The sequence below is a fragment of the Pinus tabuliformis genome, chromosome 9 (genome assembly GCF_031772625.1).
Source record: "Pinus tabuliformis cultivar Carrire ecotype Pingquan chromosome 9, CPIR1, whole genome shotgun sequence".
Lineage (NCBI taxonomy): Eukaryota > Viridiplantae > Streptophyta > Pinopsida > Pinales > Pinaceae > Pinus > Pinus tabuliformis.
This window is the reverse complement of record NC_142307.1, coordinates 1,555,037,782-1,555,054,338: the sequence shown is the minus strand read 5'-3', so window position 1 is coordinate 1,555,054,338 and position 16,557 is coordinate 1,555,037,782.

Sequence of the window (16,557 nt, the reverse complement as noted above, 5' to 3'; positions counted from 1 at the left end):
CTTCCCCTTGTTAGATGGTCTAGGAGTCTCTTGGGAAGAAGCACCTTCGTTCTGGTCTTGTTCCCTTGATCTCTTTCTAGAGGACCGGAGATCATATTTCCTATCCAATTGGGCCTGGATGAAATCAGTGAATTTCTTGTAGTAATCACCAATCTCTCCATCATTCAATGCAACATCTGAAACATCCCCTTATTCTTCATAAGTTCTAATTTCTTACTCCTCATCCAAGAAAGAGGAATACAAGTTCCCCTGAAATTCATGGGTGTTTTGTATCTGCTCATCCAAATCATCCTCTATGTACAATGGGGGATGGATATGGTCTTGTTTTTCCTTCATTTCCCTTTGCAGTATCTGTAATGGATGTCTTATGTACTAGGAATTAAAGCCTCGATTAGAAACTTGAGCATTTTGTCTTGGGAGATTTTTATTTTCTAGTTCCAACTTAACCAGTTTATTTGATAAGTTTTTTATTAACTTGTCCATTTCCTCTAGCTTCTATTCTTGGGACTCTTTTCCATGACTGGAGGAGGCTGCTTCCTCTTTTCCTTTCTTCTTTTCTCTAGGATCAGTTTTGCTTCTCGACTTTCCTGTGGATGTGAATTTGGCTTCTACCTCAAGAGCATCAATTTGGATTTGATCCAAAGTACGAGACTTCCTTTCTCTTAGTGTGAAAACAAACTCGGATTTGAAGGCCCCAACAAAAACTACTTGGACATCGACCTGGGTAGGTTTAATTTCAATAGGTATGTTGTTGTATTGTTTACTAAACCTTTTTATAAATTATGAAATATCTTCATCAGGTTTCTTCTTCATGGCATTGAACTTAGTGAGAATGTACCCATGATCTCTCTTCTCTCCCCACTTTTGCATAAATGAGTTCTCCATCTCTTCTCAAGTGGAAATGGAAGCATCTAGTAAGGATTTAAGCCACTTCCTAGATTCCTGTCAAGAGATTGGATGAAGACCCTCAACACCACATCTAAGTGCTCGACAATTAAATTTTCTGCAAATGCACAAAGGATTTGTATATGTCTCTGTGCGGAGATAACATCTTCTTCGTTAAACCTAGGTAGGAGTCTGAGGTAGTCTTGTGGCATGACACTTAAAGGTTGGGGTAGGTCTAATGGAGCATATTTGTTCAGTAGGAAGCCTAGGACAACCATCTAGAGTAATGAAGGTGGTGCTAAATTTATCAGGCATCTCTGTACTATGACAAATTGTGGGAGAGTAGATGGAATGAGACTTGGGGAATAATTTATACTGTGAGTAGCACTGCTATTGAATATACTTTTCCACTCAACTTCAGGATGAGGAGGGAATGAGAAGGAAGGAGTGTTGACTGAAACTTCCTCTTCTTTGACTTCTGAGGGGATGGTACTATGTATCAGACCACTTTCAGAAGGATATATTAGGACTCTAGGAGTAAAATCTGAGCAATGAATTATGGCATGCTGAGAGCTAGACGAGGAGGCTTCAAGAAATGAGGAGACAGTAGCATCAGTGGTAGGGGTTTTTTCCTTCCAAACTCTTCTATAGATTAGTTTTTCTGGATCAGATACATATGGTGTTTTTTGTTGAGAGGTATCTGAGCGGGTGTGGGGCCTTCTAAAAGCCAGGATGATATTCTTATGATTTGGATAGTGGAGTTGCCAAGGTGATGAATCTACAACCCATACATATTTTCTCACCTTAACAAAGAGTGTATGAATGCCATACCCAAGGGAAAAATTCTCTAATCCATTTCCCAATAACGATGCCAGAAGATGTTGTTGATCCTAGAGACAGTCTCTAGATTGCAAGGAGACCAGTGCCTAGGACATCCAGATTTGGTGCATTCTTATTTATCTCTGAATATTTTAGAGCACCATTTGATGTCACTTATAATTTGAGTTTAGTTGGTTCAAGACAACTTCATAAAGATACAACTCATGAATTCTTATACACGAGAGATGCACAGTAATATAAACTGTCAATCAATGGTGGTCAATATCATTCGAGGACTTACAACTAATTTTATTTGATATAGATACTATAATAGAAGAAATGAGAGATGAAATCCATCACATAGAGCTTGAGAACTCAAGAATTCTACATATATCTGGATGTAAATAGAAATGATAAAAAAGAAAAACTGGTGGATGCTAATATACATGGAGGGAAATTAAAGGTCTGACTTCCACAATTCATACAGACATTCTTCATCAATAGTTTGATTTAAATGAATCCGCGTTTAAGAGGAAACACATCTAGCAACTTCTTAAGATGAAATCTGAGATGAACATGTAACATTTATGAAAACACTAAGGAGAAGAGACATACTAAAATCCCAAAATGAAGGAATCACCATAGATATTGCATTAATATTCTATGAAACATACATGCCGAAAGAACCAGAATAGTGGCTTCACAAAACAATACGAAGTTCCTTTCCAAAATTCAGTTACTTTCTTTTTTCTCTCAAAATTGAATATATAGGCCTTTTAGATAGAGAAAGGTCGTTAGCGAGATATTTCTTTATTTATTTAGTTCATCATGACAAAACATCTCAAAAATCCAACATGTGAAAATGCACAACTGTGCTTAACTAGAATGTACTCATGTAACATAAGAAAGTAAGAAAATTAAGTAAAAATAAAATAAAAGTAATTGAAATGCCAAAGTTGGTGTGATCTAGAGGATCTTCAAGAGCAGTGAGACGATGCAGTCTATTGTGGAGTTTGTTGTGCCTGTGGATCAACAAATTGGATGATTGACAAATTAATATATTGTTCACACCGTTGCCATAATACTAGAGGAGGGTGAGGAGCAGAGCTGAACCGTTTGTAGCTAATCTTCAAATCAATTATTCTCAAGTAGTCTGAACTGCGATGAAAGAGACTTATGACCATCTTGAGTAATTGAAACTCCCTCTTTGAGAAGTTCAGCACCATTTTACCCTTAAGAGTGGCAGTTTTCTAGTGGGATGAACATGCCCTTCTTTTAGCTTTTATCATTTTCTGATTGTACTGTTCTTGAGGTAGCAACTCCCCACGAGGTCCCCAGCAGTTAGGTAGCACAACCTGCATGATTTTTTCAAACTCTTCGTTGAAAGAGGCCACTTCCTTTTGTACCTTGACGAGGCTCTGTTCTTCTCTAGCTCTGGATTCTTCTTACAAAACCACTTTGGAGATCTCCATCAGAACATTGACCCTGTCCACTACGTCCATAGGTCTCAACTCCTCGGTTGGATTTTCATTCATGAAATGAATAAACTTCTGGGAATTTTGGGAGCTCTTTATACTTATCTCTTTCATGTTCATGATTGATGATTCATATTATGATATAGTGACCTTTGCTCATGTATTAAAGTCACGTATTCCCAGCGGAGATTCATTTCCTCAATAATATCATCCCACAACAATTGCCTAGCTTCAAGGAGAGACATATTTCCCTTCAATTTGGTCTTCATCTCATTTATCTCCTATGTTGCAACCTGTAGGTTCTTATTAGCATGTTTAATATTGGTAACTACGACCTGCAGCTATTTTTCCTTTTGGAATAGCTTAGCATTTGCAGTATCTAAGTCCCTTTGCATCTTCTTCAATTCACTTTCAAAAATATGAATCTTAGTCATGGCTTGGGTGAGGCACTCAGTGGGGTTCTAGGGGTCTTTAGGCACTGCTATCACACATACATGAGTGTCGATCTTCTTCTATAATTCAACCATTGTTTTTTCCAGAGCCAATACTTCATCTCTTCTATCAGTCAACTCCTTCATCAGTTTCTCTTTCTCCATCTCGATCTCTGCCAACTCTTTTGTTTGTACATGTTTATTGCCAAGCATTATTAGCCTATGATTTTATTGGAGAATGGCTTCCACAACTATTTTTTCATCTGGGTTTACACCCAGTTTAATTATCAACTCTTTATATGATTCCTTCTAGAGATATAAAGCTTTGGAGTTGGCCTTCTCCATTTTTACTCTATTGGAGACTTTTTCTATAAATGTCTCGGATTTACTGATGGTCATGAGGTTCTTACCCAAATCATTATATAACATCTCCCCTACCTGCTTATGTAAGTTGACCTTATCTGACAAAGGGATGTTGGTTAAGTTCAGAGAGACATCTAGGGTTTTGAATTGGGATCCTGTAGGAAAAGACTACACTGATGGATGTTGCAGTGAAATTCTCATCTCATCCCTCTCTAGGTCATAGCAATCAACAATTGCGTGTTATGAGATGTGGATTATGAAGCCATCACTCTCTGCATCCTCTCCTTGAAATTTATGTTGCTTTCCTCAATAGCTTTTCCTATAGGCTGACTAGATCCTGTAGTAGCAGCATTGTCCTCAGGGTCTGGGATGGCTACTTCGGTTGTGGATGAATATGCAACTGGTGGTGGATTGTCCAAAGTAATATGAAAGCCTTGATGATATGGCACTGAGTTCTCTAGTTGTATCCCCAAGTCTTAATCCTCTTTTGGACCTTGACTCCTAGACTTTTTATTTATATGGGCTTCCTCCATCTTGATATCCACAACTGAGTCAACAGTTCTCTTTAATGCTTTTCCCGTGTTTACTAGGGATTCAATCTCCAATTATGTATTAAGAGTCCATGAATCAAATTTAGATTTCCATTCAATTTTGGGCTTAGGGTCATGTATGTAAGTTGATGCTTTAATCTTTTCTCTCCTTCGGGTAATGATTCCTTGGGGATCATAATGCCAAGTGTCTCCCTTTCCGAGCTCCATGGACTCAAGTAAGGCCTCAACTATTTTAAAATATTGCCTTGTGTTTACCACAAAAGGATCCACATTCTATCCCATTTTTAAAATGTAACCTTTCTTTACTGGTGAAAAATGAAGCAGGTCTACGCTACGGATTTATCGAATAAATTCAAGGGAAAAAATCCTCATAGGCATGAACACTGGTAGGCGGTATGAACGAAGTTCACAACTGTAAACCCAAATTTCTGTGTAATCCTCATAGAGGTACTAGTATCCTATCATAGCATCCTTATTGAGTTGGAGGAACTCTTTTTGCTGCAGGAAGATTCTGGGTGGTGGGGTCCCATGGATGATCTTGTATGCAATGGCCATGAAGGTCGAGATGAATTGGGAATACCTGTTGAGGCCAAGTCTTCTTCTTACAAAGATATTCCAATCAAAGACAAATTTTCGTTATTTGTTGGGAGAAAACACATGGAGGTCCAAACATTGGAATTATTTAATACAGGTATATAGGAATAGGTAGAACATAAGGGAATAGTAGTGAAAGTAAGAAGAGGTAGGGAAGTAATGAAGCTGAAAACATATGGCTACGGATAGGTAGAGTGGGATGTTGAGCAAGCAACCAGGTTGTTTCATTTTATGCAGACACCCTAGGATGGCCTTATTTATAATGTGACTTCTATCTTCAGCCATTAAACATGCGATTACAGATAGGATGGGTCGGACGGACTCTTGGAAGAGGGTTATTGGGAAAAATTCCTTAGGGGAAAGGGATTTAACTTCAAGGGAAAAGATTTGGTCTAGGAAGGATTGTTGTTCATTGGGAGGGAGAGTAACGAAGTGATGGACTAGGGTAGTGTTGGTGAATAACTAAATTGTGGAAGAAACATGCAAGATTGTTAAACACACATGGACAGCAAACAATGTGAAAGATAAATCATTCAGTACCCTTTTTTTATTAACAGGAGATGTACATTTATAATACAATGTTGTGACTCTTGGTTTTCAGATCCCAAGGTCTCTTGGACTGCTTAGTCTTTTCGGCTTCCACACTAACCCTTTAGGATTAGGTGTCCAACATTCCCCCCCTTAATCCGAAGGGTTATGTATGAGTCCAAGAAGAGAGCTGTAATACAAAATGTGCAAAAATGCATGGCAGCACTAGGCTGAATGTGCTCTATGAAATGTTGGTATAAAGGGTGGTGGTTTAAGGATGACCACCAACACTGGAACGCTTAGTGAAGTTCCCGGAACTCTTCCAAAACTGGCAAGAAACTAAAGTTTTCTGCTAGAGGAAGTGATCCTATTGTTTTAAAGAGGGAAACCTTCAACCATAAAAGGGAGGTCTCACCCCACATAAAAGGTAAAACTTCAACCTGAAAAGGGAAGTCTCAACCTGTGATGGTTTAAGGATAACCAACAACTCTGGAATGCTTAATGCAATTCCTGGAACTCTTCCAAAACTGGCAAGAAGCTGGAGTCTTCTGCTAGAGGAAGTGTTCTTAATCTGTGATGGTTTAAGGATGACCAACAACTCTATAATTCCTGGAACTCTTCCAAAACTGGCAAGAAGCTGGAGTCTTCTGCTAGAGGAAGTGTCCCAGATTGCCAACTGAAGGCATGTTCAGGTATCTTTGTCTCTGGCTACAACTCTGAAACTGGTGTGGCAGGTTGTGGCTCAGGCTCGCTTGATGTGACTTTGAAGCTTGTAGATGACCATCATTTCCCCCCCTGTCAGGTATAAGGTGAGAAGATGGAGAAAAATCAACTGCAAGACTGTTCAATACTCTGGAACAAGTTCTAATATGTGTTTGGAATATCTTCTTGGTTGTTGATGCCCATTGCCAAGAAGCGATCCATCCAAGATGAATCTTTGTTCTTGTAGGACGTTTGTTTTTGAAGCATCTGTGTGAAGAATGGTTGGTTTTATGACAGTGCTTACATGGATGAAGATCAAAACAGTGATCTTTCAGATGGCCAACTCGGTCACAGTGTTGGCATTTCACGATTTGTTGTTGTTGTTGCTGTGGAAGAGGGGCAGAATCTGAAACAGCTGGAGGTGAACTGTCATGAAGAGCAGGTGAACTGTCATGAATGAATCCAGCACTCTGAAACTGAATGGGCTTTGAGTAGTCTAGAATATGAAAGGACAAGTCCTTGTCATATCCAAGACCAGTTCTGTGCTTGTTGTGGACAAGCTGTTCCCAAGGTCTGATGATGGGCTTGGGAAGTGCAGATTGAGTTTCTGCATCTGCATTTATAATTGCTGTTTTATTTGAATGAACAGTAACATTATTGACTTGCTGTTAATGGCTTGCAGTCTCAATGTTCTGAACAAAAACAGGTTCAGAATGATGTCTATTTTGATGTAGCTCTTCTTGCTGTAGCTGTGATTCAAGCTGCAAAAAATCGATCTTTTCTTGTGCATTTTGTAGACATGTCTGAATTTCTGAGAGAGATCCTTTGCTGATTTGTAATGTGTCATCAACAGTAGATAATATCAGAGTTTTAAGGAACTGTAATACTTCACTGGTTCTGGCCATTTTTTCTTCAATGTCTGATTTACACCTTAAAAAAAACTGATCACAACTACTACTCAATATCTACTCACAGTACACAGCAATATCCTTTATAAATGTCAGCAAATGATCAGTGAGCAACAAGAAGCAACAGGTAGAATTCGAAGATGCTGAAACCGGAATACCAGAAAGCAACTATAATTCTTTCTTTCTCAAAATTTGCAAGGAGTCAACAAACTAGATAATGCAGATTTGTTCTTATTGAAAACTTTTATATCTCAACACTTGATATAGACATATAATCTCAGTAATAGCTTATCAACACTGTCTCTTGAATATAAGTTTTATAGAGTATCAAAAAAAAACTGCAGCAATGTCTCTCAACTCCTCAAGCCAAAATGGATGGATCCGACAATGCTCCAGCAGCCCCCATTGATTTGACACAAGAAGGCCAGACAAATGTCTCTCTGTTTGGGAAGCCCAAAAAATATTGCACTAAAAACTTTCCACGATGAGATAAAGAGAATAGACTCGATTGTTGATCTTTGGACTCTCACGGATGAAACGACCTCGGAATAATCACATCCCTGCATACTTCTAGCAGACCATACAACAACTCTTTGATTAATCACATCAACTACATGCGTTATTCTCGAATATGTGCCTGCAACCCAACTACCACTTCAACTCAAGTGAAAATAGCAAATGAGAACATGTATTCTTTAGCCCGTCTTTGCAAGAGAGAAACAGCATGTCAAACACATAAATACAAGAACAAAATAGCTGCTCTGCTACCCAGGATGGAAATTCATGGGCAAATTGTTCTTCACAGAGTGGTTTGTCTGACTTTCAAGATTGCGGCGAATGCCTCTGAAAATTACACAGCCATTAAAATAAAATAGTACGAGATCTCTTAAAACTGGTTGCCCTCTTCAATATTATCTGAATGAGCAGAAATTACAGCATAGACGAAAGACGCCAAATACTTAGAAGGGGGCTTCCTTAGCTACTTCCTCAACTCCTCTCCGGCCAAAACGAATGGATATGAGGACTTTGAGACAAGAAGGCGAGACAAAGGGTCTATCTGTTTAAGAAGCCCATAAAATATTGCACGAAATAAGACCACCTCGGATAAGCAAAGCAATATCGTCCACACCCTTAAATAGGCCTCAGAATGGACTCACTGCCACAATTAATGTGCTAAGGTCAATTCATTGGCTCAGAGAAGGCTTTAGAATGAACTGGCAAGATCATACAGAATATGAAAATTTTGCTGTTGAATGTTCCCAAATATTGACGGTCCAGACGACCCGCCCATTGCAAGGCATAGCAATCCGCTTTCTTCGTCTGCAATAAAAAGAACAAGAGACAGATACTAAATTTTTGTTATTTTCTGGCTATCATTGACATTCAGACAAGAGAGCCAGAGGCTTTTGAATAGTGCATAGGGAAATTCGAGGACGACGAGACCGATGGCCACAAAATTGATACTGAAAATACCAATATTTTAAAGAAAATATTAGGACGCTACTAGGTCGAATATTGATTTCATCTGACACCAGTTCGCCTTGTAGCATTGCACCAACTCATTCAAATGAGGCCACTGCTCTAGATTTTCTCTTAGTGGACATGAGTAGTCAGTGGAAGGGCAGCATATCCAACAATAACCGGCTTTGGAGCTTCAAGCTTTGTTTGAAGATCAATCTGATAAAATGTAAAGAGCAGATGATGCTGGGCAGTAAGAATAGCTGGAAGGCAAAGCTTAATCTCATCATGGTAGCATGCTGTTCGAGCAGAAACAGCAACCTGTGTGTGAGCCCACTTTTGAAATGACACACCTCTATCTTTTGGATATATAACCTCTAGTGCATGTTTACGGATATCCGCATCGTCCTTCCGCAACTCAACCCTCATAAACAGATTGCGCTTTCTACTCAGGTTAACTGTTAAAGGATACACAAATAGACAGTGAAGCAGCTGAGAAAAAAGGCTCGTTCTTTGTCAATGCTCGAAAATCCAAAGCCCGAAAGTCGTCATTGCCATTTTCCAGCACTGCTCCTTGAAGCATATTTGAACGGCTACCACCAACCTCCCTTGCTTCATGGTTATTCCATTTTGAACCACCATTGGATGTTCGTTACAATCGGCTGCATGCAACCAATCTCTGGCCTGTGGGGAATTTAGAAAAACGTATTAAACAGTCATATGGCAGAGGTGGGCAGCGCATCATTAAACACAGTTCTGACAAATGCAGTCAAAATCATGCAAGAAGATTCACAAAGATATTATCGCAGGGGAATTGAGTCGGATGTGTTTGTGGGTACCGCGCTTCATATGGCAGAGAGGAGCGTTTCGAATCAGGTCAGCAGCGTGAGAGAGGGCAGCGTTTAATACCATTCACTGTCACCATGTCAGGCACCAGTATTCATGCGTAGAGAGGCAGTAAAAAACGCACCAGTAACAACGCTTCTATGCATTCATCAACGCTCAGGTAAAAAACGCATCAACGCTCAGGTGTATAGCACATTCAGCAGGGCAGAGGGCGCAGTGTCAGGGCAGAGAATGAAACGCATGACAGAGGCAGCGCTCAGGTATGAGCAGCTCAGACACAGAATTATGGGCAGAGGTGCAGGACTGACGTGCACATAACAGGCCACAGAAAAACAAGCGGCTCTGATACCATGTTAAACACACATGGACAGCAAACAATGTGAAAGATAAATCATTCAGTACCTTTTTTTTATTAACAGGAGATGTACATTTATAATACAATGTTGTGACTCTTGGGTTTCAGATCCCAAGGTCTCTTGGATTGCTTAGTCTTTTCGGCTTCCACACTAACCCTTTAGGATTAGGTGTCCAACAAAGATTAAAGCCCTTTGGATTAAGTCAGGGGTTACTTCTATAATTTTAGTCTCTAGGGTAGAAACAAAGTAGTTCTTGTCTTCTTGGTATGTTGCAGTGAGCCAAGATATAGATTCAGGGAAATGATGGACTGAAGGTGCAATTTGAAAATACAGGTCAAAGTTGACAACCCTAAAAGTGTCTTCTTCCCTCATATGGTTAGGAAATAGGTCAAAGCAGAGGTTGGTGAGCTGATAAGAACTTTCAGGGTTTGCAATTTGACTCTCGAAATCCATTAAGGGGTCAGGATCAAAAGATTTTACGTCACAGGTTTTAGGGGTTTCAGGTGCAGTTTGCCTCATTTTATTGAGTGAATCAAAGTAAAAATATAGGTGGTCGGGGTGTCAAGTTACCTGGAGCCTGTAGGAGTATCTGAAAGCAACGTTGAGAGTGGTCCTTATATGGTTCAGGTGCATGGAGCGGGAGGTCTTGCGCAGGTGACCAAGTGGGGATATTCTTGTTGGGACTGTAGAGTAGCTGTTGGGAAAGGTAGGTTTTAGAAACAAGTTACTATATATTAAAGAGAGGATAGTCATCCAAGTGGTGAGATTAGGGATCAGAGGAAAGGTACACAGTGATGAGCCTAGGTATTGCAATAAGAACGCTGCAACTCCCAAGGCTACCAACTTTAATTATCAACCCGGGGTTCGTACAAACTTAAGAGGTATCGACACTATATGTGCAGCATACAATGTGTCCTTCCTTTGCTATCATGATGTAATGGAGTGCATGTACTAAAACCAAATCCTCAACTAATTGCAGAAAACGAAATGCTCGAAATGGAAACCTTAACCTATTGCAAGAAATAAAGTATAAGGAAAGAAACATATTCTAATTGCATAAATATCATGAACTAAATGTAAAAGAAACCTAACTTAACCCTATTTATCACATGTGATGATTTAAAATAACTGAGAATGGAGTCTGATCTAGTGAGTATTAACTGCTATGTGCATGTGTGAATATAAAAGAACTATTTTTTGTAATCTTTTTGTTTTATAAATGCAAATGTTAATCCTCACTTGTTTTTTGCCAAGGGAGACAGGTATGGAGGAAGAGGGTTAAAATGGTATTGATGGCATGGAGGTCAAGTAGAGGCCTAATCCCAGATTCAATGATGATTTTTCTCAATTCGGGCTCAAAACAGGCCGCTACAGGATTTCCTACAAGATGTACTAGTTCTCCTATAGGATCCCCTATTTTACTACAAGATGTTATCGATTTACTTTACGAAATTATAATTCATCGAATGACAAAGAAAATCAAAACCAAATTGGATGGGACAAATTTTTTTATTGGCTAGGATGTCTTAGGTCTCCATTCCAAGTGGAATCACTCAAAAATACCTTTGTTAACCCATGATAAAAAATAGCAAAAAATCACTAGTCTAAAAATCTGAAATTTGAGAACTAGTGAGCTAGTAAATCCATCAAATGCCTAACCTAATCAAGTGCAAGTGCAATGGGGTAAATTTTTTTATTAAATATAATTTTTTTGTGATCTAATACAAGTGGAATCAACTTTATTGAAGTTCGTTAGCATGCTCTAAAAAATAGCAGAAATTCACTGCTAGTTGCCACAAAGGAGTTCCAGAAATCTAGATTTGGGAATAAGAAAGCTAATCCAAGTAGCCCAATGGTTACTATGACCTTCAAAATATTTTCCAAGGATGAAATGATTCTTGTGATCCTTCAAAGAACTTACATCAACCATTTAACCAAATCCTACAATAAGAAATCATTAATACTAAATGAAGAAATAGAAAGAAATAAAAACAAGAGATGCATGTGAATAAGAAGTGAAAAGAAGGAAATAAAATGATACGAAAGGACTTTGAGGCTCCTAGGATGGCCAAGCCCAAGGAAACTCAGAGACCTATGGAGGAGAACAAGATTTAGAATTTGAACATGACACCAATCTTCATTATTTTCATCAATACAATTACATGCCTACAAGAAAATACATTGGAGCTGCAGAAATATGAGTTCTCTCCACAAGAAAACTAATGAAAAATATCTCCACAAGATGCAAATTCGACTTGGTACTTATACAAAATGATTAGGAATCATTCCCCATGAATGGAGGAAGCTTTCCCCACCAAAATCCCTTGATTAGTGGATTTGGTTCGCAATACTAGGAATCTGCATTAAATGGTAGGGAACACATTCCTAGATTTTCTCAATCATTGGAGTTTCACAATATGTGCCATAATTCCATAATATCTTGTTGATTTATTATTTAAGAGTGATCCTCCTATAGTAGGGAGCAAGTCCCTAAATTATCTCCTCCTCTAAATCTTCATAGTCTGCCCAATATTCTCATAATATTCTACAAAAATAAATAATATTAGGCACAAATATGCAATTATTCATAAACCTTCCTAATGAATATATTAAAGTTAAAAATACATTATCTAATGCAAAAATAGAGGTTTAATTTGTTGAAGGATGGTCATAGGCCTTAATTTATGTTTAATTTAGAGGCATGGGCCTTAATTTATGTCTAATTTAGAGGTCCATCATACCCCCTACTAAAAGTTTTACTCATCCTTTGAGAAACTTAGTGACCTCCTTGTGCCTCATTCATGGCCCTGGTGGTCTCTCTATTATGCATTAAGAATATTCGCTGTAAGTTCTGGAAGGACAAGTCCAAAAACATATTTGTGCAAAGAAAAATCCTTGTTTCTTGAGACCATTAGTTTGACTTCTTCTTCTCTCTTGTGGCCTAGATGGTTGCCTAATGGCCTTGGAGATCTCTATTTTGATTAGGTCTCTCTTAGGCACTCTCATTTTGGGTTTTAGCACAATTTTTTCTTTCTTCCTTCTTGTAGCAGAATTCTGCCTTCCTGTAGTACTCATTCCTTCTTCCTTCAGAGTCTTCTAACTATATGGGAGTGATGAGAAATGATGTAGGTTTGTGAAAGTGGAGAGGATGCTCTATTTGAATTTTCAAGAAATTTTTAGGGTGAGATAGGGTTTGTTCTTGAAATTACGAAATGGGATGGTTGAATGATGGATAGATAGTGAATATGAATTGGATGGAGGGTTTGGAGTGTTGTGGTGACTTGGCCTTTGCAAAAAATTCTTCTTTTAACTGTTGTCCTCATTCCTTGATGACCCTTTATAATTTGACTTTTCAACATTGCATGAGTGAAGGAGTGAGTTGCAATTAACTAGTTGAAGGCGGCTAACACTGCTGACCCATCCTTAGCTTATAAAACCTCATCTCTTATGCATTGACAACAAATTTCTAACTATAATATGATCAAGAGAAGAGGTCAAGAATATTGCATACCTGTGCCTACCTGATGGTTTTTGGAGAGACATGCATGCTACTGCTGAGTTGATGTTGTTGTGCTACTCATGAATCAGGGACATCTTCTTGACTGCCTTTTTCTTTTTTTGTTGATCTTGTTTTGCTGATGGGTTGTCTTCTTGTTGATGTGCAGGTGATGGCTTCCTCTGCTACTGCTGAGCTCTGAAGGAGTTTCATTGTGCCTGTAGTTATGCTTCTCCTCTTTCAATCATTGTGTTAAGGTTAGGCCTGGAGCCTGCTATTACTTACAAATAAGCTATTGTAGCTGCCTTTTTTTTTAATGTTTGTGTCATTTCTCTATTGGAGGGTAAATAGGTATTGGAATGAGTGGAAGATGTGGACATAGAGTGACATGGTCATGATGGGTGTTGGCTGAGATGTGGTGAAGTCAATGTCATTTTTTCCTATCCCAAAATAGACTTGCATCATAATTTTTCCTTCGGACTGCCTTTCTTGTAGATTTTCTAAACTTCCTATAGTACTATAGGAAAATCCTATAGTAATTCAGGACAACCTCTTGTAACCGACTTGTTTTGTCAATATCTCCCAAACGGTAGAATGGATTGACTTGAAACTTTCTAATAATATTGCCATCATCATTATGCACATCCCCATAATTTTTTTTGTCAATGGATGCATGGATCTCGAGAAAAACTAAAAATGGTTGAAGGTGATGGAGGATGATTTCTTGGAAACCGTGCATTGGAATTTGTTGAAATTGCTTGGGCATGTTACCATCATCCATATGCATCTCCCAATGAAACATATTTATAAATGGATGCATTATTTTCAAGTTATGGAAAAAATAAAATTTTCCTCTATGTATTTTTGTTTCATGTAGTAAAAAGAGTCTTCTTGTAGTTTTTTAGGATAGCAAGCAAACTGAATGGGAAAAGCTTGAGAATGATGGGTGAATGGTAGAAATAGATGAGGGTGATAGATTGGCATGGCCTTGGCTTTGTTGGAGCATTTGAGCAAAGGAGGAGAAAGTCAAAATTTGACTTCTTTTGACTAGGTTTGACCTATTTTTTCTTTCTTTGGTGGAAACTTATTTTTGTTCCTTGTAGTTGTTGGAGAGAAACTACATTCATCAAAGAGACACATGGAGAAAGGAATTTTTTTTTCTTTTCTAGGCCTACTAGCCGCCTCAATGAGGTTTTCAACTAGTAGGTCTGCCTAGGCGCCTCAAAGGAGGTTTTCACCTAGGATATTTTTTTTTTTCTTTTTTTTTTCTTTTTTCCCAACCCATTGACCGCCATTTGGAGGTTTTCAATCAATGAGCGAATATGAGGTGCCTCGAAGGAGGTTTTCACCTGATATTTTTATTTTTTCTCTTACTTTTTATTTTTTCATTTTTTTTTCTACCCTACCCTACTTGAAAAACAAAATCACTTTCAAGTATAAGAATACTTCCAATGGAGCCATGTCACATCTAGATGGCAGACAAATTGATGTGTAGGTTTGAAATATATGACTTGACATGTACCTAGATTTGAGTGATCAAATGCTTTGAGTTTGAAAGGATCAAGCATAGTTGAAGAAGAGAGTGATGCTCCATCTTGTTGATTTTCTGGAACCAAACCTCAATATAACTATCATGTCCTTGGTTTTCTTGCTTATCTGGATCATTCTTCATGTCTTCTTCTACCATGACATTCAAATCTTCCTCTTTTTTCTGATTGTTCTCTTGAATACATGGAGGATTTGATGGTAACCATGATGGAGCTCTCTCGATCTTTGATTTTGATGTCTACTCTTCATCAAGTGCAGCCCATGATTTTGTGGTCTTCTCATTTGAATCTTCTTCTTCTGGATGTGGTCCTTCAATGATATTAAGATAATATCTTTTTTGCAATACTCTTCCTGAGCTATGGTTAATACTGTTGATCTCAAGAGGAGATGTTTGGAAGTGTTGTACCTTAGAATTGTAAGTGGGATGAGCTACTTCAATGCATGGGTTTGGAAATGGCGGTACAGGTAGTTGAGTGGGAGTGGATATTTGAGATGGATGTGGTTGGGGTTGTGGTTATGGTGGATGTGAATGGTAGGGATAACATGGATTTGGGTATGGAGGATATTGAGGATATTGTGGATGGCTCCCATAAGTTCCTTACCAACCTTGTTGCCAAAATTGGTTTTGGGGTTGAGATAGCCAATGTTGCCAAGGAAAGGGTGTGTTCCAATTATTTTGAGATGGATGTGCATAAGCTTGAAATTGTGAATTAAGTTCTTTCATCATACTAGGTTGAATAGGATGCCATGATCCTCTTGGAGCTACATAACATAGCTGCATTGGCAATTGACTTGCTCCATTGTCCTCTCCGTAAACTTCCTTCAACCTTGGTAATGATGGACAGTGTTTAACATCATGTGATTCTGCATGGACAACACAAATATCAACATCTTGTTTTTCTTCATCTTGCATTCTTAACATTCCTACTTGTTTGGTTAGATTACTAAGAATTTCCGTTTAAAAATCATCAAACAAATTTCCAAGTTTAGCTTCACTTACCGATCTTGATGCTGATTTGCCTACTTTTGCCTTTCCTCTTTATATGTGTTTGCATGTTTCAAAAATTTCTTCAAATGCTAATTCGAATACATCAACTCTACTCATGAGATCAAGGAGATTAATCCATTCATCGCTAATTGTTCCAAGTAAGAGGGTTTTTAGTGTTTAAGGTCCTAAATGATGTAGTTTTTCCCTCTTAACATTATACATGAACCTCTCTATTAGATCCTCAAGGATCTCATATTCTCTTTGATTTATTCTAAAGATTTCTTCTTTAAGATCATGATCTTTATATTTTTCTAGAAATATCTTTTTCATATCATTCCATGATCTTATTGAATTAGTCCCTAAACTCATGTACCATTTAAGAGCTCTATCCTTCAATGTTGCCTAAAACAATCTCAATTTTTGAGTTTTTAATAAGTAGCTATAAGATCTGAAAATAATTTCAAATTCAAAGAGAAAGGTTTCCAGATCCTTTGACCTTAGACTATGAAATTTTGGAAGAAAAGATGGAGGGATCTTCTTCATGTGCACACTACCATCAGTATATTGAATGGGAAATCCGAGAGGATCTTCCTCATTGTCGTCATCTCC